The sequence below is a fragment of the Neovison vison genome, chromosome 7 (genome assembly GCF_020171115.1).
Source record: "Neovison vison isolate M4711 chromosome 7, ASM_NN_V1, whole genome shotgun sequence".
Lineage (NCBI taxonomy): Eukaryota > Metazoa > Chordata > Mammalia > Carnivora > Mustelidae > Neogale > Neogale vison.
In genome coordinates, this window is record NC_058097.1 from 165,413,369 (window position 1) to 165,438,509 (window position 25,141).

The window sequence follows — 25,141 nt, forward strand, 5'->3', positions numbered from 1 at the left end:
GTTGCTGACCTACACAAAGTACTCAGTTAATACTAGCTCTAATAATGGGAAGTGCATCCCAAATTTCCTGGTCTTCAAAAAAAGTTAAAATATTAAATATAATAAAAATGACATTCTAGGGGCGCCTGGGTGGCTCAGTGGGTTAAAGCCTCTGCCTTCGGCTCAGGTCGTGATCCCAGGGTCCCAGGGTCCTGGGATCGAGCCCCGCATCCGGCTCTCTGCTTGGCAGAGAGCCTGCTTCCCTTCCTCTCTCTCTGCCTGCCTGTTTGCCTACTTGTGATCTCTGTCTGTCAAATAAATAAATAAATAAAATCTTTCCCAAAAATGACATTCTAAATTCCTCTGGCTAAGAATTTTCTTGCCTGGGGAATTAAGCATGTCACAAGATGGTAAAGGTTGTTTTATGACATGAAACTAAGTATTCTTTTGTCTTAAGGTGATTTTCAGTTTCATTAGTTTATTTATATGAAACCCCTAAAATATATTAAGTTTCAAATCTCAAGTGAATGATTCAGCAACACATTTGTAAATAGATGAAGACCCTAGTCAATCTATATTTACTAAATCCCCATTTTCCTTGATACTGTCCCCATGACATGCTGAAGAAAAAGGATTCTGAAAATATAAGCTACTTCCTAATACACCATCGTGTTCATAATGAAAGCAAATTTTAACAACTGCAAGCAAGGACCAGAGAACAGTAGAGAAAGATTATTTTTGCCAGTCAGTGAGAAAACTTGACAAAATTTCAGATCTCCTGAAAGTTCATCCTTCCATGATCTTTCAGAGTTTAGAATGCAACTCTTGTATAAAACTATATAAAGATTTCCTCTCACATTTCAAAATTAGCCCGTAAGCTCCCCTAGGAGCCATTATAAAAAGGTAGTAACAGTCATGGCTGGTCTCACTCCATCCTTTTGGATTTCAAAAATCTCTCTTCTTTCCCTGGTTCTGGAATAGATCTAGTTTTGCCACCAATATATCTTTATTGGGTTGAGGAGAGAAGGGTGAAGGATACCTTAACAGAATATTTATTATGCACAAGGCATTTTATATTGAAATTTAGAAACATTCCTATCCTTAAAGTTTCTCAAAAGGAACTTTTGATAAAAAATAATTAAATAATCAATTAATTAAATAAAAATAGAAATAAAATAAAAACCTAGAAGAAAACAATTCTCATCTACTCCCCTATCCCCACCCTCCACCCACTGCCCAACCCCCCAAAATAAGTTTACAGAATATAGGGCTCTGATCTAAGAGCATAACTTTGGTTGAGCTTATGAGGCATCAGCCCTTTTTTCCCTTTATTCAACTATCCCCCTAAACCCTTTTCAGAACCTCAACATTTTCTTTTGTCACTTTGTTTCCTGTCTCCCTTCGGCATATCTACCCCCTCTACTTCTTCAGGGGCAAAAACTATAGCGCAGCCTGGTAAGATAAAAAGCTATATAGTGAAAAAAAAAAAAGCTACATAGTGTCCAATGCATTACTCCTGTTTAAACCCATGTCTCATTCAAAAAAGAAAAAAAAGTACATATTTTATTTAAAAAAAAAAACTCTAATGAGCCAATGCCAACTGGTATTTTCCCCTTTCCCACAAAAGGCAGGGAGTTGTTCTGCTTCATCTCCTGGCCGGACTAAAGATGCACTGGCGTTCCGGATATACCGTGGGAAATAAGGAAGACATATCAAGAAGGAGTCAGAAGATCAACAGCCCCTTGAAAAGTAGAGGTCAAGGTTCTTAAATCGACTAATTCCTTTCTCCCTTCAGTTTAATCAGTAACAGGTATAATTTAAATGTATCTGTTCTAAGAAGCACAAAGCACTATCAAATTAAAATATTTTGAAATCACAGATGTTGTTTGAAGACAGAACTAAAAGTTGTGGAAAGGATTGATGCGGAGGGAGAGAATCTTACAGAGAATCTTGCTTTTCATTTTTGACTTGGGGAAAGGAATAAGAATGAAAGTGAAGATGAAATAAAAGAGAAAACAGTGCCCATGAAAAACATTTTCCAGGCGCCTGGGTGGCTCAGTGGGTTAAGCCTCTTCCTTCAGCTCAGGTTATGATCCCTGTGTCCTGGGATCAAGCCCCACATCAGGCTCTCTGCTCAGCAGGGAGCCTGCTTCCTCCCCTCTCTCTGCCTGCCTCTCTGCCTACTTGTGATCTCTGTTGTCAAATAAATAAATAAATAATCTTTTAAAGAGTTTTTTAAAAAATTTCCTTGGAAATAGAAGACATACCCCTACCTGAAGATAAGCTAATATGATAACAACATATATACAAGTAAACTCCAGTGCTGAAATTCATAAACCACACATTATGTCTTTACAGGAACACTTCTAGTTACTTTAAGCTGTGTTCACATCTACTTTTAAAGCAAATAAATGAATTCCATCCTTCTTTGAGAATTAATTGATGGGTACAAACTTTTACTGGATGGATTAGAACTAGAACTCCAGTTTTTTCCCCCAAATCAACTAGAGTAGAACATCAGTGGGGAATTAATTTTAACCCACTGAAACCAAACGGTCAGAGGCAAGTTTAAGCTTACCTGCTGGATGTGAACAACTAGCACTGTTTGTCAGTTGTAACCTTGTACTGTGTTAGGGTGCTGGTGATGAAGGTAGGTGTGATGCTGAGAGGCTTGACAACTGAAATGTCCTTTTCTTTGGAGATGCCTAAGGGAAGGTTCCCTTCATGGGAGAAGGAAAAAAGAGGTGCTGCCCCTTGGTCAAGAGGAAGGAAAGGAAGAAGAATGCATTCGTTTCTTGCTAACACAAAGGAGTCATACAGATTTGAGTTCAACTCTGAAGTTCCCAAGAAATGGAAAAATATAAGAAGCACCCACCTCACAGATTTTGTCGTGAAGGTGAAATCAGTTGATGTGTAAGAGCCTGTTGTTGGCACACAGCAAGCCTTCAAAAACTGAGTCTTTTCTTCCCCAAAAAGGGTAGGAGAAAAGAAGAATCACCACAGGGGTACAATTTCGACTCCCCAGATCCAGATCTCCACAGGAAGTTACTTCCTGAGAGAGTGACCCTGCCTCTGCGCACTGGCCTAGCGCCCCCAAATCCTCGACGACGGTGGTCCCTGATCCCAGCTGGAAGGAGCCACCCCACTCACCTGTGAGGCTGCTGATGATAAGCTGGAACTGCCTGCGGCAGGGCACTGTCCGCTTCTTATAGGAAGCGGGAGTCTTAGCGGGCCAATAGGCGCCCGAGGCGGCTGGGAAGCAGCCAATGAGAAGGGAGTTCGCCTGCGGGGCGGGGGCGAGTCGGCCCGGAGCTGACCGCGGCTGGGTGCTGACGGTCCCCGCCAGCCTGCACCCTTAGCCTTTGGATATATCCGACTCGTGTTTTAATTAAGCTAATGCCAGGCCATTCTTAACTACATAAGCCTAATATTAAACAACCCAGCGCTGGAAATTCCCTCCAAACCAAGATGACATCTATTGACATAATGACCTTCTATAGGCTTATCTGTTTCTCCCGGTTGGCACCAAAGCAGGAATTCCCCCCTCCTCCCCCATGTCTCTGTGCTTCTGGTTTATTTGATAGCCCAGCCCTACTTCACCATTCTTTTGGTGGCTTCCCTTGTTCCTTGAGGAAGAGCAATTTTTTAAATTAAAAATTAATTTTTAAAAAATTAAATTAATTTTTTAAAAGCCTGAGAAGAGCTCAACAGGCTTCCAATTAAAGAAATGTTAAAGTTGCTAGCAGATGAGAATGCTTTATGAGCAGAAAAAATGTTTGAACAACATGGCACAAAAGCCAAATATTTGGACTAGGTTATTTATTGGTTGAGTGCTCAGTCCCTTAGATCCTGTCCCAAAGGACTATGTATGTAACACATTATATTGTAGGATATTATCCTTCATTTTTTAAAGTCACGTTTATTAATGTATAATTTACATACAGTAAAATCCCCCCTTTGGAGATGTACAGTTCTCCGTGTTTTGACAAACACATACAGTTGTGTAACCATCAAACAAAATATAGAACATTTCCATCACCTTGAAGAAAGTCCCCTCATTTCAATCCTTCCTCTATGTTCAGAGCAGGCAATGCAGCATCTTTGACTCACCCTCTGACTTGCCTGCCTCCTGCTATCACTTTGTAAGGACCTTTGTGATTACTTTGTGCCACCCAGATAACCCAGGATAATCTTCCCATCTCAGAATCCTTAATCACATCGGCAAAGTCCCTTTTGCCACGAAAAAATAACATATTCTTAGGTTACAAAGATTAAGACATGGACACCTCTTGCCAAAATTAGAAGTTTTTGAGTGGTATCCAGATGGGAAATGGTCTTTTTCCTTATGTTTGTACTATTTTCTAGATCTGTGAAAATCTTTTTTTTTTTTAAGATTATTTATTTATTTGAGAGAAAGAGTGCACGCATGAGCAGGGGGGAGGAGCAGAGGGAGAGGCAGACTCCCTGTTGAGCAGGGAGCCCAACATGGGGCTTGATCCCAGGACCCTGAGATCATGACCCGAGCCAAAGGAAGAAGCTTTTTTTTTTTTTTTTAAGATTTTATTTATTTATTTGACAGAGAGAAATCACAAGTAGACAGAGAGGCAGGCAGAGAGAGAGAGAGAGGGAAGCAGGCTCCCTGCTGAGCAGAGAGCCCGATGCGGGACTCCATACCAGGACCCTGAGATCATGACCTGAGCCGAAGGCAGCGGCTTAACCCACTGAGCCACCCAGGCGCCCCAAGGAAGAAGCTTAATGACTGAATCACCCAGGCATCCCAAGATCTGTGAAAATCTTTGGCAAGGAGTTTTCTGATCCAGAGATGTGCTTTTTGAGATATTAAAAGTACTGATTCCATGGATGGAGGAATACTCCATTGCACTCCCTGGATCTTCAACAGGACATATTTGAGAGGGACACATCCCAATTTCCTGTTTCTCATATGCTAACCTGCCCTGGGAATATCTGTGGATTGGTCCTCCTTGATCTTTACCAGCTCTTCCTCTTCTTCCCCCCAGATACCCCAGGTTCTTCTGAGTAACGATCTAGGCCTTGTTCTCTCAGTCTATACCCTTTTCCTAACCAATGTTATCACCTCTCCTGTTTTTAAATGCTCTTGGTAGGCTAACAATTCCAAAATATATAGTCCAAGACCAAACCTTCCTTATGAATTCCAGACCTTTATATCCAATAGCTTATTTTATTCTCTACCTCCATAACACATTGGCATCTTGACGTCTCCAAAAGAGGACCTGGGAAAGTAGCAAGTGTTGAAGAGGACGTGGAAGATACGTAAATTGTCACACACTGCTGGTGGGAATATAAAGTGATTCGGCCATTGTGGAAAACAGTTTGGGTTCCTCAAAAAGCTAAACAAAGAATTAACGTATGACCTGGTAATTCCACACCTAGGTATACACTCAAAAGAAATGAAAACAGAATCTAAGCAAATCCTTATACACCAATGTTCACAGCAACACTAATCACAATAGCTGAAAGACAGACACAAAAGTCCATCCAAATGTCTGTAAATGGATAAATGGATAAACAAACTGTGGTATATACATACAATGAAATACTGTCCTGCCATAAAAAACAGGGAAGTACCAGGCTCCCTGGGTGGATCAGTGGGTTAAGCCTCTGCCTTTGGCTCAGGTCATGATCTCAGAGTCCTGGGATCGAGCCCTGAATCGGGCTCTCGGCTCAGCAGGGAGACTTCTTCCCCCACCCCCACCCCCGCCTACTTGTGATCTCTGTCTGTCAAATAAATAATTAAAATCTTAAAAAAAAAAAAAAAAACCCAGGGAAGTACAAATACATGCTACAACCTGAATGAGCCTGGAAAACATTATGCGATCTAAAAGACAGACACGAAAGCTCACACTATTGTATGATTCAATTCATAGAAAATATCCACAATAGGTAAATCCATAGAAACAGAATGCATTGTGGTGGCTGCCGAGGGCAGAGAGGGGGAGATAAGGAGTAACCATTTAGTGGGTACAGGGTTTTATTTTGGGATGATGGAAATGTCTTGGAACTAAACAGAGATAGTGGTTACACAACATTGTCAAAGTACTAAATGCATTGCTCAGTTTAAAGTGGTTAATTTTATGTTATACGAATTTTATACCAATAAAAAAAAGTAAATGATCTCCCTGACTGCCTCAAGTCTCTTTTCTTCCTGCTTATGCTTCTTTTTCATCTCCTTCACCCCACAATGACTAAATTTGATCTCTTCTACCTCTAATATATACTTGAACTCATCTACTCCTCTCTATCTCCTCTGCCACTATGCCAGTCCAATCCAGCACCATCTTGTCTCTGAAATACTGCAATTATCTCTTCACTGGTTCTTTTTTCTTCCTCCATTCTCATTTTTAAACTACACCAAGAACTACTGTTGAGCTACACAATCATTTTGCCACCCTTTACAAATGCAAACAACAAATATGTCACTACACCGACCATAACCATAAAATGGCTCCCCATTATTCATAGGATGAAGTTTACTTATATTTTTTAAAAGACACATCTAAATGATCAGACTATTACATTTAGCAATCAACAGCTAAAAACCCCCAAAACTACATTAAAACCCTTTGTTGGAATACTTTACATTTTCCACAGAATAGATACTAAAATAACCTGCTATACAATTAGTCACAAACACAGTCCTTGAGTTTGTTTTTTTTTTAAAGATTTTATTTATTTATTTGACAGAGAGAGAGAGAGATCACAAGTACGCAGAGAGAGAGGAAGGGAAGCAGGCTCCCTGCCCTGCAGAGAGCCCGACACGGGGCTCGATCCCAGGACCCTGGGATCATGACCCGAGCCGAAGGCAGAGGCTTTAACCCACCAAGCTACCCAGGTGCCCCAGTCCTTGAGTTTTTTTACCCAGACACATGAGGATTGTCTAAAGCATGCCTTCTTTGTAGCAGTTCAGCCCTGCCCCCACTCTGCTAGGCTGAGTTGACAACTCTGTTGTAACAGATTTGTAATAGCTTCCCTGTTCCTTCTCTGGCTCTCTTCTCTGCTACGCTTTGTTTCCTGACAGCAATGAAAACCTCCTGTCACTGCAGTCCCTCCTGCTGCTGCTGCTGCTGCAGCAGCCGCCACTGCCACCTTGATTTAATGGTCTGGCAAAGTATTGGCCTCCACCACCACAGGGCCCAGAGCTTCTGTCTCCAAAATTTCCTCATTTCAAGGGTCCATACTTTGAAGATTGATTGTTGTAGTTGCCAAAATCATTACAGTTTCTGCCACCTCCAAAGCTGTTTTCATCATCACCAAATCCGTTACAGCCGTCGCCAGTGCCCCATATCCACCCCCACCTCAACTGCCACCCACTGAAATTCCCTCCATGACCAAAGTTGTCACTCCAACCAAAACCACCTCCATGACCTCCACCAAAGTTTCCAGAACCACTTTGACCTCTCTCAGTGAAAGAAGCACTAATCTCTTGTTTAGTTAGAACTCTCCTTACTTCACAGTGGTGGCCATTCACAGTATGGGAATTTTGAATGACAGTCTTATCTACAAAGTCATGGTCATCAAATGTTACAAAAGCAAAGCCTCTCTTTCTGCCACTGTTTCCATCAATTGTGATTTCAATCACTTCAAATTTCCCCTACTGTCCAAAATAATCTCTTAGATGATGTACTTCAGTGTCTTCTTAATGCCACCAACAAAAACCTTTCTCACGGTTAAGTGGGCACCAGGTCTTTGAGAATCTTAAGACAGCCCTCTTTGTTTCCACACTCTTCTGTCCACCTTGTATGGCCTTGCATTCATGGCAGCATCCGCCTCCTCCACAGGAGCAGAGGTGACAAACCCAAAGCCTGTGGAGGGTTTGGTGCAGCCTGCAGGCGTTCTCCATTGCTCAAAATGGCTCTTCAGACGTGCGCTGGTTGTTTCAAAGCTCCAACTTCTGATGAAGCGCTTCCACAGCTTTTCAGGCTATTTGGGAGACTCTGGCTTAGACATGACAGCAGTGGGAGGGAAGACTTTTAACTATCCTTACTCGGCGGCATCCGCAGGCTGAAAGACGGGGGATGAACTTTGAAAGTCTTTTTCATCAACTGCAAAGACATCCAATCTGGCCCTAATGCACCTCTCTAGCTTGTTACCCTATCACTCTCCCTTCCTTCACCGCATTCCATCCACCGTTCTGTTCTAGACTTCTCTGCAAAGCTCCTTCCCACTTCAGGCCCTTCCCACATGCTTACCCTGAAGATCTCCACCCTCACAGGCCAACTCTGTCTCCTCACCTGATTATCTTGTCCCATCCTTTATTTAGATTTTCACTTCAGGGTCAATATCTTCTCTGAAGTAAACTATCCCCCGGTCTAAGTTAGGTTCGCCGCTTGGCCCTCCCTCACACCCCGCCCTTTTACTCTAGAGCACTTACAGCAAGTTATTACCCAGGTAGTTGTGTGACTTCACTTACTTATACCTCCCACAAGGCAAAAATTGTTTCTTGTTTTTGTTATTGTTGTGGGCATTTTTTGATAAATCTCCATTGGCTATCCCAGTGCCTGGCACATAGTAATCTCTCGATACGTCTTTTCAATTCATGACAACTGAATGATAGAAGCTATATTGTGTGCATATGTGCAGTCTGGCATTTCTGTAGACCTCATTCCCGCTTGTGCAATACTGCCAGACTGCCTTCCAGAAAGATGATACCAACTTCCATCCCTACTTCCAAGAATATAAAACGACATCCTCACCCCAACAAACGGTGGATGCTATTCATTTTAATTTCGATAATCCAAGTAGCGAAGACAAATATCTAATTTTTAATTAGCATTTTTGTAATTACTAACAGAGCTGAGCATCCTTTCAGACATCTGTTCACTTGTGAATTTCCTGTCACTGCTCATTCTTTAATGGGTTTTTTCTTATTGATAAGCAGGAGCTCTCCAGATATTATGGATGGTAACTATTTATGCATCACCCTCACCCAAGCCTTTCATGTCTTTAAAGTCATTTCAGATATCTTATACCTTACAATGGTTTTGTTTTTATAAAGTCAAGTCAATCTTTTATGCTGCAATTTAAAGGAGTCCCTGGGTCACTGCCTTCTCCCTTGTTCCAGTTCTTAGGTGGACAGGGAGAGATTAGTTGTGGGTGCGGGGCACAAGAAGTTAGGAGTGGAATGGAGTGCCTGGGTCGCTCGGTGGGTTAAAGTCTCTGCCTTTGGCTCAGGTCATGATCCCAGTTTTCTGGGATGGAGCCCTGCATTGGGCTCTCTGCTCAGCAGGGAGCCTGCTTCCATCCCCCCACCCCCTCTGCCTACCTCTCTGCCTACTTGCGATCTCTGTCTGTCAAATAAATAAAATATTTTTTTAAAAAAAGAAGTCAGGAAGCAGGGAGACTGGCTGAAAGGCTACTGAAGGGGTCCAGCTGAGATAAGATGCTGCCTATGGGCAGAGTGCAGCTGAAGAGAATGAAGAACCTACAACCGAGGATGTCCTTCACAGGTGGAGTCAACAGGATCAGCTGATGGCAGGGGGTGGGGGGCTGGTTAGGGAAACTGAGTTTCAAGGATAATTTATAGGCTCTTTACTTGGCAGCTGGGTAGATTATTGTTTCGCTTACTGAGATGCAGATGGTGGAGGGGGAGCAGGTTTGCTAAGGTGGAGAAAATTAAGGCTTGTTTTGGACGTTCTAAGTTTGATATGCCCCCTTGCTATCCAGATGAATCATGTCATGTAGGCATAAGCGATGGGAGTCTAAAATTCGCAAAGAGACCATGGACATAGAAATAAATGTAGAAGTCATTGGTATAATGACCATACATAAAGATAGTGCATAAAATCACAGGGCCTGGGTGGCTCAGTGGGTTGAGCCTCTGCCTTCAGCTCAGGTCATGGTCTCAGGGTCCTGGGATCGAGTCCCGCATCGGGCTCTCTGCTCAGCAGGGAGTCTGCTTCCCTCTCTCTCTGCCTGCCTCTCTGCCTACTTGTGATCTCTGTCTGTCAAATAAATAAATAAATAAAATCTTAAAAAAAAAAATCACAGGGCTAGGTGAAATTTCCTAGGGAGAAAATGTATCAAGAGATAAGAAAGAGGGGTGCGTGGGTGGCTCAGAGGGTTAAAGCCTCTGCCTTCTGCTCAGGTGATGATCCCAGGGTCCTGGGATCGAGCCCCGCATCGGGCTCTCTGCTCAAGTGGGGAACCTGCTTACCTTCTTCTCTCTCTGCCTGCCTCTCTGCCTACTTGTGATCTATCTGTCAAATAAATAAATAAAATCTTTAAAAAAAAAAAAAAGGAGATAAGAAAGAGGCCCAAAACTGGGCCATGGGGCATGCCAATGTTCAGAAGCTAAGAAAAGAAGGACAAGGAGGCTGAAGGGATGTCACCAGGGAGGGAGAAAACGCAGGTGAACATGGTATCCGAGAGCCAAGAGGAGAATGTGTTTTAAAAAAGAAAAGAACTTTAAAAGAAAGAAAGAAAGGAAAGAACTGTCTGTTGCCTTTAATGCTACTTCAAGTGAAGGACAGAATTATAACCTGGACTCGGCAACAGGGAAGTCACTGGGATCCCTGAAAAGGGCAGCTGTCAGTGGTATGGGACACAGGGAATCCAGTTTACACGAGCAGAGGTGAGATCAGGCCAGAGCCAACTCTTTCAGAGGAGTTTTGTTGTAGAGGAGCAGAAACAATGTGCTTGCAGCTGGAGGGGGATGTGGGGTAACGGGAGCAATTTTTGGTTATTGTTAAACTAGGAAATACTAGAAAAAAAAGATAGAAAATACTAAAGAAAAAAGGATCTTGTAGGGCAGAAGAAATAGATGATTTAGAAAGTGGGAGAATAATTATAGGAGCGAAGTCCATCCTACTGATCTCATTGGTTCTACTTTTTTTATTGTGTTATGTTAGTCAGCATACAGTACATCATTAGCTTTTGATGTAGTAGTGTTCCATGATTCATTGTTTGCATATAAAACCCAGTCCCCCATGCAATCGTGCTCTGATACCCATCACAAGCCTCACCCATTCTAATAGGTCACCGGTACACAATCATATCCTCTGAAAAGGCACCTGAAAAAAACAGCACCTTTCAAATAAGTGATCATCATAAAAGTCAGCATGGTGGTTTATTTTGAAGGAAGGCATAAAGGCAGACATCTGGCTGACTGGCAAAGTTCTATTTCATGCACTAGGTGATGGATATGGGAGTATTTGCTTTTTAATAATTCAATAAGGTACACATTGGTTTTATGCAGTTTTCTGTTTTTGTGCTTTATTTGTAAAAAAAAAGATTAATGAAAAACAAACTATAAAAATAATAGTATTTTTAATCTTTTCTTTTTAATATTTGTACCTTGTATCTGTTTTTTGTCCTACTGTATTAGGTAGGGTTGTCAGAACAATGCTTAATAATTCTTAATGTTTTGTTCAAGGCTTTAATGGCAATATTTCTAATGTTTTAATTAAGAATCATATTTGCTATAGGTATTATGTTTTCTTTTATTTCAGACTACAGAGGGATTTTTCTCAGAAATAGATGTTAAATTTTATCAAGTGAATTATTGGCACTCACTGAAATGATGACATAACTCGTCTTTTTTTAAATCTATTAATCTATTAAAAGATTTCCTAATGTTAAATATTTGTAAGATAAACTCACTTTGATCATGATGTTTATATATATATATTTATATATCTTTTAATATGGTGCTAAATTTTATTTGCTGACATTTTGCCTATAATTTTTACATTCATATTAATAGAAAAACTGGCCTGTAGTTTTCTTTTTGTATGACTGTTCTTAACCAGCTCTGTTAACAGGGTTTTTTAATCTCTAGAATTAATTTAGAAATTTCCCACCATTTTCTGTTGCCTTGAGACAGAGACAAGGGTTAAAAAAAAAAAAAACAAACAAGGGTTTTTTTTACTACCTTTCCAATGTGAATATTCTTAGCCTTTTAAGGTTCTCTACTTCCTTATGAGGTAATTTTAGTATTGAACATTTTCCTAGAAAATTATCCATTATTGAAAGGTTTCCATGCAGTTATGTTCTTTTAGTTTCTTCCTTTATTTTTTTTTCCTTTATTACACTAGAGCACTAGAGTTAGAGAATGTGCCTGTGTGATTTCTGCTTAGGGAAATTTGTAAGGATGTTCTTTGTGGCTCATTATGTTATCTAATATTATGGATACTCTATTACATTTGAAGAGAATATGAATTCTTTGTTTGGGGCACGTACTAATCAGAGTAAGCGATCCTGCAGGAACAAGCTATCCCTTTATTATGTTGAGACAATAAAGGTTTATTTCTCTCTCACTCTAAGTCCAACACCCACTGGGAGACTCTGCAGGGCAGCTCCCCTCCGTGTGCTTCTCTGGGTGGGCGGTTAGTCAGGGATTCGGGTAACTTCCATCTTGTGCCTCCACCATCTGTCTACGGCTGTCACCAGAGAGGAAAGAGAGTTGTGAGGTGGCATGCCAGCTCTTAAATGCTTTGGCCCAGAAATGACACTTGTCATTTCTGCTCTCCTTTCATTGGCTACCACTAATCACCATGCCCTTCCTTACCACAAGACAGCTGTCAAGTCTAGTCTTCCTAGAAGCCCAGAAGAAGACGGGAACCAAATACAAAGAGCCCAGCTATTTTTTACTATAAGGTACAAAAGTCTATACATGTGTGTGCATTTAGAGCATAGGCGTTAAGAACATGGGCTGTGAGGCCAAAAGCATTTCTGCCATTTACTTAGCTGGGTGACCTCAGGCAACTTACTTAACTCTTTCATGCCTTGGTTTCTCTGTCTGTAAAATGAAGATGTAATAGCATCCTTGTCTCAAAGGATTGGAATCCTCATTGTTAGCCCTTGAGACAGGCATGCTATTATATTAGTTGTACCACTTGTAAGACAGCCCAGGCGTCCCTTTAAGTTTTTTTTGCTTTGAATCCTATTTAGTTTTTTGATTCTTGCCCTCTATTTTATCACTTACCTAGCTTTTCTTTACCCATCCCTTTATTGTGTGTTGTCACGGCTGTCTCCTTTAAACAACATAAAATTTGATTTTCCTCTCAACAGAAAAATCTTTACTTTTAATAATAGGATTTGACACATTCAAATCATGGGTATTAAATGCATTATTTTTTTTCCTTTCACAACCAGATTTTTACTGGATCGACCAAATTTTCTTTGTGGCCCCCTCTCTCTTCATAATCCAGTAGTTTAGAAATTCCGTATCTTTTTTCCTTTCTCAATAGTGATTATTCTTTTTTTTTTTTAAGGATTTTTTTCATTATTTATTTGATAGAGAGAGATCACAAGTAGATGGAGAGGCAGGCAGAGAGAGAGAGAGATGGAAGCAGGCTCCCTGCTGAGCAGAGAGCCCGATGAGGGACTCAATCCCAGGACCCTGAGATCATGACCTGAGTAGAAGGCAGCGGCTTAACCCACTGAGCCACCCAGGCGCCCTCAATAGTGATTATTCTTGAATGCTTAGTAAACACACTTCAATGTATATAATCTAATCCTGTCAACACCAAGATTAATCAGTAACTATAACCTTTCTCCTTAACAAGACAAAGAATTTATAATGCTCTTCTCTTTCCTCAGTCCACTCTATCTCAAACCTCCTACCGCCTCACTTATTCATTCAACAAATCTTTACTGAGCCTCAAATGTGTGTTGAAATTTTACTTCCAAATTATTAGTACATTAATATTTAGTGATTGCATCAAATACTACATTATCAGTGATGATTTGATCTCAACTAACAATTTTCTTTGTTTATTGGTTCATTGCTGGTAGAGGACATTACTGTTTCTGACTTCTGGATCTATTCCCTCTTCCTCTGTTAACAGAACCTCTTTCCTCTGGGGACTCCCTCTTGACTCCCACACTCAGTCCACTTGCTTTGGATGAACCTGATTCTGTCTCTGCCTACACACTATTAGGACAGTCACATGACTCTACACCAGCCAGGCAGAGGATTGCTAGCCTTTAGCCAGAAGGAAGGAAGGAAGGGCCAGTGATAGTCACATGACCCAATCTGGACCAATAAGAATCAGGCCCAAGAACTTGTTTACAATTAAGAAGAGGAGAAATTTTTTTATCTTTAACCTTGAAGAATGATAGCTAATGAAAGTCACCCAGAGGAGAAGACTTACTGAGAGTGATAACCAACATGGAGAAGAGCACTACTGAAAGAGAAAGAGAAAGCAGGACTTAATGACATTGTTTGAATATCTGGAACCAGTCACAGCTGACTTGATCCCTTTTTCATCAAATAAAAGGGTTCTGACCCATAAGTTACTGTTTCTTCTATCCTTGAACTATTCTTTTATTTTCTTGAAGTAAATCCTTGAAAAACAATTTTCAGAAAGATTGCATGGGTGTTATACCTTCAGAATACTCATATGACCAAAAGTGTTCCAGTGCTGGAAACTTGCTTTGTCCTTTCATGTGTCTCCTTGGGAAAATAACAAGTAAAACTAATACAGCCTTTTGTATGAGGGCAGTTCAATGTTCATGTAATATAGGAAAAGAGCTGTACGTGGATCATTCTAGGGAAGCGTTTGAGATTAGCCTGTAGCATCATTTTATTTCCACCCCTACAACTATGCTATTTGCATGGCAGTTCAGGAGAGAGGGTAAAGTTGAAATGTATAGTTGTGCAAATACACAGTTTTGCTTAAAATGATGTTTCTGGACCTAGCCGTTGACCCACATGTGGGCAACTCCTGTTTCCCCCCATCCTATTTTTAGGTAGTATACATGAAAATTGATGTAAAATGTTTAACCCTATATACATTTTAATTTTTTCTTCTTCTTTTTTTTTTAAGACTTTTTTTTTTAATTTATTTTTGACAGACAGAGATCACAAGTGGGCAGAGAGGCTGGCAGAGAGAGAGAGAGGAGAAATCAGGCTCCCCAAGGAGCGGAGAGCCCGATGTAGGGCTCGATCCCAGGACCCCGGGATCATGATCCGAGCCGAAGGCAGAGGCTTTAATCCACTGAGCCCTAATTTTTTCTTATTCTTATGAAGAATAAAAGACTGTAACTTAGCCAGGTGTTTCTGTTTTACATATATGATTATGTATGTAAATTCTCTAGATTTGGTCTTAGCATATGGGAAGCACTCAGTAATTGCACGTTTCCTTCCTCTTCCCTTTCCCTGTGGCTCTTCGATACAGAAGAATATCACCTCAGACAAGAACATTTATTTTAATATATGTTTTAACTCCAAACCCTTATACAAATACCTCATCAAAGTTTGAAAAGCCATGATAGTATTCATCATCTACACAATTATCTTTGAAAAGTTGCAGTCCCAAGATGTTATACTTCTAAAGATGGGAAAAGACATGTTGAATTTTTAGTGGTGAGTCGTTGAGGAATACATTAAATGTGGGTGTATACTGTATGGAATGCATGGAGAACTTTTCTTTTTTGTCCAGTAAGACTGAAGTGCATACAGTATGCACCCTTCAGGGAAAATCATCCTCTGCAAAATTATTCTGAGGATCATCTATAGGGATTTTATCTTAATACCATGCTATACACAAATTGAGGGTCTAAAATGCATACTTTTGGACACTTGGGTGTGGCTCAGTGGGCTAAAGCCTCTGCCTTTGGCTCAGGTAATGATCCCAGAGTCCTGGGTTCAAACCCTGCATCAGGCTCTTTGCTCCATGGGGAGCCTGCTTCCTCCTCTCTCTCTCTCTCTCTCTGCCTGCCTCTCTGCCTACTGGTGATCTCTGTCTGCCAAGTAAATAAATAAAATCTTTAAAAAATAAAATAAAATAAAATAAAATGCATACTTTCTAATTGCCTTGTGACTGAAGATTGGTAAAAGGAAGAATTGTTTTGAGAATCACAATCCAGTTTGTATTTATGATTTTAAAAAATCCTTTCAGAGGAAAAAAGAATGTTTTTTCAGGTTAAAAAAAAAATGGGGCCCAAAGTAAAAGTTGTGCTTATTGGGGCGCCTGGATGACTCTGCCTTCGGCTCAGGTCATGATCCCAGGGTCTTGGGATCGAGCCCCGCATCGGGCTCTCTGCTCAACGGGGAGCCTGTTTCCCCCTCTCTCTCTCTCTGCCTGCCTCTCTGCCTACTTGTGATCTCTCTCTGTCAAATAAATAAATAAAATCTTAAAAAAAAAAGTTGGTCTTATTATTCTTCAGTGTGTGTATGTGCATGTGGCAAAGTGCCTTTTTTTTTCCCTAAAAAAGTCTTAAATATAAATAGTGTTTTCCATTGCACAAAGTACTTTTATTTATATTGCTTATTTTGGTCTTTAAAGTAATGGAGACAGAACAGTTCAGTGACTTGCCCAGACTTACACAGCTTGTAAAGGACAGAAAAAGAACCTGAAACTAGCTGTTCCAACAGCACTGTGCTGTCTTACTCATCCTGCTACCACTTATGAGAGTTGGCCTGAATGCCCATGAATGAGTATATGTTTAGTTTACATTTTGCCATTTAATTAAAGGGGATCTCGGAAACAAACTACAGCCAGAAGCCAGAAGCCACAATCACAGCGGGGAATGCTCTCTGAGCTTACTCTGGTCTATGGATTATAATTATTTGTTTCCTTGTTTCTCTCCTTTACCATAAACTCCTCCAGAGCAAGGACTGTGCTTTTCATCCCTACAGCCCTGGATCCAACACAGCACCTGTGACAGAGAAGATGTTCAACATATGTTTGTTGAGAAAGAATGAATGAATATAAAAATAAGCAAGACTACGTGAGAGAAATGAAAATGTGATGATAAAACAAAATGCTCTCTGTAATCTTTTATCAGGTCAAAGATCCATGTATCTGAGTATGAATCAGAGGTGTCTGTATAAGACCTCAGATGTTACAGGCCATATGGGATTCTACTCATGTTCAAATGGAAAGTAGTTTGATGAGACAAAGGGATGAGAGAGATCAGGCCAGGACATAATCTCTTGAGTCCTCAAAATCCAAATCTACTAAATCTTCCTCCAAAAAGCACGTAATCTTCACAATATGATACCTCAGTGAGCACTCATCTCTGACAACACCCGAATGGCTTTCCGGGAAGAGCTGTGCACACGTCTGGTTACACGCAGCGTTATGCAAATCTACTTCAATTGTCAATTACACTTTTAAAAATTACAACTGGAAACCTTATTTTTTATTTGAACAACTTTTCTTCACCATTATTACTCCAAGAAATGTTGGCTTATGGTCAAACACATTGAACAAAACGGCCCAATTAGTACTGGTCATGACAAAGCCTTCTATTTGCTATGCATTATAGCTTACCTAAAGTCAGAGAGAGTGACAGAGGGGGACCAGGGTCCCAGAACTCACTTATCCCAGGTAATTTTCTCCTCAATGTACCAAAAAATTTCAAATAATGGACTATGGAACCCACAGGATTTTTTTGTTTCTTCAGGTTTTTAGCGTTCTTTAACTTTGGGTTCTAAGTCATAGGAAGCTTCCTTGTCTATTATTACGAGCTAATTATGAAGTGCCCAATACCATCCGGAAGAGCCACGGCATTCTAAGTCCAGAAGGCATATAAGAGACAGTGTGAATGCTGCCCCCTGGAGTTGTGCAAGACAGCATTCCTGCTCACGTTAATAAAGCAAACTGTGAGAAAAATCCCATTAACTATGGAAATATAGAACATTCCAAATCACTAGGACATGCCGGTTCAGATTTTCGAGAAGGAAGGAGGACTATCTTACAGCATTTGAAAATAACTGTGCATGGAGAAATGGACCCTGTTGCTCAGGCGCACTTGGTTTCCCCAATATCTGCTGTCTTAATGTTTGCTTTGTACCATTCAAAGAGGCATTATCAGCCCCCTCATTCAGTGCAACTAGTCATTTCTCCTACCAGCCAAACAGCATTTGTTGGGGCTGCAGAAAGCAAAGCCGGTACCATTTGTCTAATTAATGATCTCTGAAGCTTTTATGAAAGGGTATCACTAAGTCTACATCAGGGAAAGTGAGCAAACTTGATTAACCTCTTTCTCCTTTGTATTTCTAACTGAGTTCATTGAAGTGTGGCCAAGCTTTTACAATAATCAGGAATATTCTGAAATAATCTAAATGTGACCATCTAGAAGAGTGAAGAAAAAAAAAAAAATCATACAGAGAAAAAAAAGGAATGCCACTCCAGGAGTTCCAAATAGACACAAAGGAGAGATCATCCCTTCATCTTTGAGGAAATCCTACCTGCATGGCATTAATACCCCAGGACCCCACACTGGAAGAGGTTAGTTGGCACCTTTTCTTAGGTGCCAGATATCAGAAGACTTTACAGGCTCCATTGTGACAGAAATCAATTTTAAAAAGCCTGTCTTTTCTTACAAAGAGAAGCAGCCATGACCTTAATCTGCCTTGAGTCATCACTGAGGACTCTGGTTTATGTATTATGTAACCTTTCCTTGAAAGGTAACAAGCCATTGATAATCAGATGTGTAAATAACCTGGATATGACCTGCTAAGTAGGCATTTGATACACCTAAGGGACCAAGAGGACTCACAACAAAACGCGACCAGGAAAAACAAAGCCTCAAAGAAGCCAGGAGTAGCCTTTGTACTTAGTAGATGATACTAGCAAATCTGCTCACACGGCAATTTAGCAAGTTCAGAGCCGCTTCAAAACGCTCCTGCACAGTGAGCTGCTCCATTCTTTCCTCTGCAGGCTGTGTGCATGCTCATCCCATTGAGGCAGGGACACACAGTCCCAGATGCTCACGTGGCCAAAGGCAAAGAAGCGGAAATTCCACATGTGGCCATTTTATTTGCCAGCTGGCCCACATGTACAGCAGAAATGGTTATTGTTTGTCTCTGCAATAAAATCACTGAATAAATTTTGTAGAGCTTTAAATCAGCTTCGTAAGCATCACCAGGCAACTCCCCCAGGAAAGATAGGGAGAATGGTGAGGTACAGAACTCCAGGGACACAGAAAAGGATCAGCGTATGAGCGTGTGTCTCTTGCAAAGGACTGGTGCTAGAATGCTAGAAACTTTGTACTAACCATGAAAATCCAATCATAATCCAAAACCCCAAAACCCATGGAGCCCTGACATCGGTAGCAACCAATTCTACGCCAAAGTGGAGCTCCTTCTGAAAGCACTGCAAAAATCCAACATCACAGTCATGGACCAGAAAAACAAGAAGGATGAGCCCACGAAAAGTGGCAGGTGTTGCTTATAAGTTTCTTTTTCATGTGGTGACAGCCATAAGAGGACTGGTAATCTGCGTCTTTCCGCCACATTATACCTCTGAAAGGCTCGTGCTGGCTGAGTAACCTGCTGACTGGACAAAGAACGCCGCAAGGATACAGAAAGTCGGATCCAGGTTTTGTAGCACCTGAAGCTTATTCAATTTGGGAGACCGTTCAAGAAAATGACTAAAAATTTCACAGCTGAAATTGTTAGGCACCTCCCAGGCATTTTGGAAGGGGCTTGAGCAAGTTTGAGGCCCTTAACATAGTAGCTCTCAAATTTTGTTATACATTAGACCCATGTGGGGAGCTTTAAAAATCCTGATACTCAGTTTGCACCCCATACCAAATAAATAAGAATGTAGGGAGAGGGGGCATGTGTGGTGGGGAGAGCCAGGTATCAGCATTTTTAAAATACCTTTAGGTGGGGCGCCTGGGTGGCTCAGTGGGTTAGGCCGCTGCCTTCAGCTCAGGTCATGATCTCGGGGTCCTGGGATCGAGCCCTGCATCGGGCTCCTTGCTCAGTGGGGAGCCTGCTTCTCTCTCTGCCTCTGCCTGCTTGTGATCTCTGTCTCTCTCTCTGTCAAATAAATAAATAACCTTTAAAAAAAATAAAAATAAAATAAAATACCTTTAGGTGATTATTATGTGCATCAAACTTTGGGGACCACTGCTTAAAGGTCCCCCGTCTGTCTCTGATAAATAAATAAAAATAAATAAAATCTTTAAAGGTTAAGCTTTATTAGCTTTAGGTAATTCTGTCTCTGGATAGAGAGCACAGCTTTCATTTATTTAGGCAATTAACACTTATGGAACAACTGCCATATTCCAAGCACTGTATTCCCAGTCCTTGGCACTGACATGTATCTGGGAATCAGCTGATGCTTGCTTAATATACGAACGAACTAGTTAGGCTGTTTTACATTGGAGGTTGGTTGTAAACCAGATTTGGAATTCTCCAATTTCTTTTCCTTTAGATGTGCCAGCCTTTAAAGGAACACTCTCGGTTCACTCCAAGATAAAGATACTTCATAACATATATATTAGGTGGTCCCTATGGATTCTGGATACAAAGTCAGTCAGCAAACCTCCAGCCTCCTAAAATGTAATGAAATCAAGTCCCGCATCGGGCTCCTTGCTCAGCAGGGAGCCTGCTTCTCTCTCTGCCTCTGCCTGCCATTCTGCCTGCTTGTGCTCTCTGACAAATAAATAAAATCTTTAAAAAATACATTTATCATCTATCACCACCTGCCCCTTTGTTTTCTTGGAAATAAACCTACGTAGAGGAATACAGAATATATCTGACTGTAGAAATACCGAAAGACGTCTGTAAAGATTCTCTTATCTATTAAAACTTTGGTAAGTCCATCCCCTCGGACTCTTTCCCCTGTTATAGGGTCTCAAAATTTAACTCAGAGTGTTACTCAGATGTGAAAAGGTACAGCTTCATTTTGCTTATATCAAATCTGCTATTTCTCTGGAGCCCACATCTGTTAGTAATAGGAAAATTAATAAGTCAAAGATCAAATCATTTTAGATCCAATCTATTTTAATTTACTCTGGTTCAACAACTGAAATTGATATTATCAATATTGTCAGAATTCAATCTTTAAGAATTCTTCAAGAATTGTCAGTCTCAAAAAAAACCACAAAAAACCAAAAACCAAAAAACAGTTTACTGTCTTAAAGAGGTTCCTCCTAAGATGGTGTCCATAGCGGTGTAACCATCAGACTTCATGGTAGATGTGAAAAGGATTGTGTTCTTTCCAACTGTGAACTCTCAGCTTCCAGAGTGCTGGCTGCTTCACCATTGCTTGCACCTATGTTCTACAGCTAATGCAGATTCAGGAGGGCTCTTTTGGCTTGGGTCAGGTTCTAGAATTCTCCCTAGGTGATGGGGCTTCATCTCATCTCCCAGTAGCACCAAAGCCTGGAGTCTCTTATATACACATCATTCTTCCAGCCTCCTGGACCAACCTTCCCTCAACCCCCTGCCTCCAGCCTCTGCAGTGGCATCACCATGCTGTGGTATGGCAGGCCTGTTGGCATGATGGCTAGCTCTCAATTCAGCAGACACCTGTATGGAGAATTCAGAGAACTTGGGAAAGCTAAAACTCAGAGCCTCCCTCTGAAGGTGGGATATGGTCAATCCCTGGAATGGAATGAGAGTAGCCTGAGAGATGGTATCTTTGTAAGGTCCCAAAGAGAGGTGTGGCAAACATTCATCTCTGTCCTTGTCATTGAAGATGGCCAGTGGTGGAAGGGTGCTTGTTGTTGGGCCTACATATAAACTGCAGGGAGATAACCACCGAAGAAAAGGCCAATCTATCTTTTATAATCACGTTAAGAGTAAAAAAACAAACAAACCCAAATCTCCTACTGGCAGGTAACTTGCAGGAGTGAAAGTGTAACAGCACCCCAATTGGTCTTAAGGGTTAACTTGCTTCAAGCTTGTGCACTCCTTGCTTGCTAACATCAATCTCTTTCTTGATCTGTAGCAGAACTAACCTACTTTCCTTGAGATGTGCAGACCCCTGGCCTTAAGCATCAAGGACCAAACTTTCCCAGAAGATAAAGCTTGACTACATCCAAAAACAGCTGCTACTAATGCCAGCAAGTCTACTCAGGGTCAGGTTGACAAACGACTAACCACCTGGGCACCTGCTTCTCTGGCACACAGAACCCCCTCCCTCCCTTTTCCCATGACTTCCCTGGATGGGGAATACGGTCTTTGAGACATTCGTCTACCACCTTCCCAAGTTGCAAGCTTCCTGAATAAAGCAACCATTCCTTTCCCACCATCACCTGTCTCTTGAGTAATGATTTTCAAGTGGTAAGCAGTTGAATCTGAATTTGGAACTGGTTCTCTGTCTGGTAACAAAAGTACATCACTTCAAGGGAAGTGACATGGTCCATGACTTTCAGGAACTGATAGAATGAACACAACTATTAACTAGCTGTCTGTTTTCTTCCTATTTTGAATTGTCACCTTCTTACTCCCATAAACCAAGCAGTGCTTAACACGTGTCAACTCCAAAAAAATCACAATATATTGTGGCATGAATGAATAAATGAGAAGTGTTCTACAATTCAGTTTCTCTTACTGGTTCAATAAACTTCAACAAAACACTTATTGATCACCTGTTGGAAGTTCATCTCTGATGGAAGATACAGAACATTTTATTAATATCCCAATGCTCCCAAGAAGAACCAAATCCTCTGTCCACTGAAATCCTCTGAGGCTCAACAGCAACATTACAACTATCAGCACTGGCACAAAGGGCAAGAGAACTGGTCAGAGTGACAGGGCTAAAAAAAGAATTGAGCTCCAATTTCAGCACCAGAAAAGAATAGATTCTAACTAAAGAAAATATTTCCCAAACTCCAAGGATGTGACAAATAAGCTCACAGCACCTTCTCTATAGTGGAAGTAGAGCAATCTAATTTGTCTGATAGCAATCACGTGAGTTACAAAACCCCTTTTTTGCTTCTTCTGCATTTACTTCCAGCAGCAGGTACTCATGGCTTCATAGGTATATACCGGGTTCGCTACCAAATGTTTCTCTTCTGTTTGGAATTATATGTGCAGAGCTGTGCCCCAATTCCCGTGCCTATATCCTCCCCACTATCCAGCTACTTTCTTCTGGATCTTTACATCAAGAACTGCAAAAGAGAATAAACTTCTTGGCTTCCACTGACAACACACCCTTGAATCTCTTTCTCATCCCTTCTCCAGATGAGAGGTTTTGGAAGTGAGGCAAGAGAGGAACTTTTTTTTTTTTCTTTTCCAATTAATTTCCATTTCTTTCAAGTCTAAGTAAACTCTGGGCACAGAGCAACCAGGATGATATGATTATGGAAACTATTAATCTCTCCATCAAAGGAGAGCCAACTCATGGTTACGGAGTAATTGGCACGTTCCTCCAAAGGGCTTCTGCAGCACGATCCCCCTGGTTTCCTTTGGGGCCACAAGAGTTCAGGGTACAACTTCCTAGAACATAAAATAATCCTTGAGTGCTTCATGAATTGTTGTGAAAAATTGTGTGCCTTCATCCATGTGCTCTCAAGAGAGAGCAAACCCACATTAAAACATGTCCAAATAGAATGAAAAAAAAAAATCTTCTAAGATTTTCAGATTACTCAAGGTTCATCTGAAAATATGAAATCTGGATCTCTGAAGACCATTCAGATATCACTTGCTGTGGGAAACAAGCAAACAGTACATCTGGAGCAAGAAGTCTTCAAATCGCTTTCAATATTGACTACTACAATCACAAAAACTGAAATTATTTCTAGAACCGATTATGACAAACAGGACATTATCTGGTTCATCCAAACCTAAAACAAACATTAAAAAAAAAAAAATAGGGCATTTTGGGGATTTTGTTCCTGGGTCCACAACATCAGCAGGCTTTTTTTTCGCCCAATGGTGAGACAGTACAGACTTCTCTGAGATGGGGGAGTTAAAGGATTTGTTTCCTCCAGGAGTATTTGCTGATTGGCCAAATGAATGCTTGCTCCTGGACACAGGAAAGACAAGTCCAATGCCAATCACACTTTGAAGAAAGCACATTCATGGATTTACAAATGCCACCAGCCTTCCAAATACAGTCCCAAAGGAAGAGTGAATTTATAGAGCTGCCAAATTCCTCAAATGGTATGGCGTCAACAGACAGCACTCAAAACAAAACTACTGACTCGGTGACTTATGACAAAGCCATGTACATGCGTTTTCTTGACTTGTAGACTATAATACAGTCTTCATCCACCCACCCACCATGATTTCAATGTACACTCCTGCCTGGAAGCAAGTCCATACTTCAGGAAGTCAGAACTCCTCCAGGAGAATAAAAAGTCTCTTCATCCTCCCTTCCCACTGTCCCATTGTCGTAATCTGACTAACTGAGCAGGAAACTCAGTTCTACAAAGGGTCTGTTCCCAAAATGTTTCAATTTCTTATGTAATCACATAAACCCTGAACAGTAAGAGGGAAAACCCATAAAAGTCATTATAAACAGATTCCATGATGTCAAAGGAAAACCAGCTGGGGAAAGCGTTTAATAAGCAGCCGTTGTTGTTTTTTTTTTTTTAATTACAATAGGCTTGACGTCATTATTTATTATTTCCAGCACTACAACACAAAGCCATGTGCTACACTGTAGACCAAGATGAAAAGGATATGTGGACTTTCCTGAGTATTTTAATATTCTCTTATTGACAATAGATAGAAGATCTGAACAAGGACCAGGAACAGGAAATGATTTTAGTGATTTCATTACAGTAATAGGGAAGAGCATTTCCAATGGGCAGGGTCTGGCAGATGGTCTGAGTAAGGTTTCAACTCCTGAATAGCCTGCAGTCAACAAGCCCAATATTGATATAAGCCCAATATGTAATTAACAAGGTGTCCTAGTGAGCAGAAAAGTTTTTACAAATATATGCTGTAGCCTTAGCAGTAGAACACAGGAAGCTGGTGTTTCCAAGGCAAATTTAAACCATTTCACAAGGAAAGGTATTTAGAGGCAGCAAAAGGCGCATAGTAGGCTGTAGCTAAAGAGCTCTTGATGTTCCAGTACAAGTTATATTTGCAATGAGGTATCAAGTCTGGTACATCTTCACCTAATTTACTGCTCATGAAAAATAAATGCAGTTGTAGAATTTTCAGATTCTTTTTTTTTTTTTTTAAAGATTTTATTTATTTATTTGACAGAGAGAGATCACAAGCAGGCAGAGAGGCAGGCAGAGAGAGAGGAGGAAGCAGGCTCCCTGCTGAGCAGAGAGCCCGATGCGGGCCTTGATCCCAGGACCCTGAGATCATGACCTGAGCCGAAGGCAGCGGCTTAACCCACTGAGCCACCCAGGCGCCCGAATTTTCAGATTCTTGAAGCTTTTCAGATCTCATTCATGAAACCCTAAAAAGCTCTATAATATATTTTGAAATCATGAAGAGTGGTGCTTCCAGCTTTGCTCCTTTAGCTAATTGCTT

The 25,141-nt window shown here is 40.9% G+C and overlaps 1 pseudogene; it reads right to left on the reverse strand.

Annotated features, from left to right (window-relative positions):
* Positions 1–7,015: 7,015 nt before the first annotated feature.
* Positions 7,016–7,965, reverse strand: LOC122913575 (annotated as a pseudogene).
* Between the last annotated feature and the right edge of the window lie 17,176 nt (positions 7,966–25,141).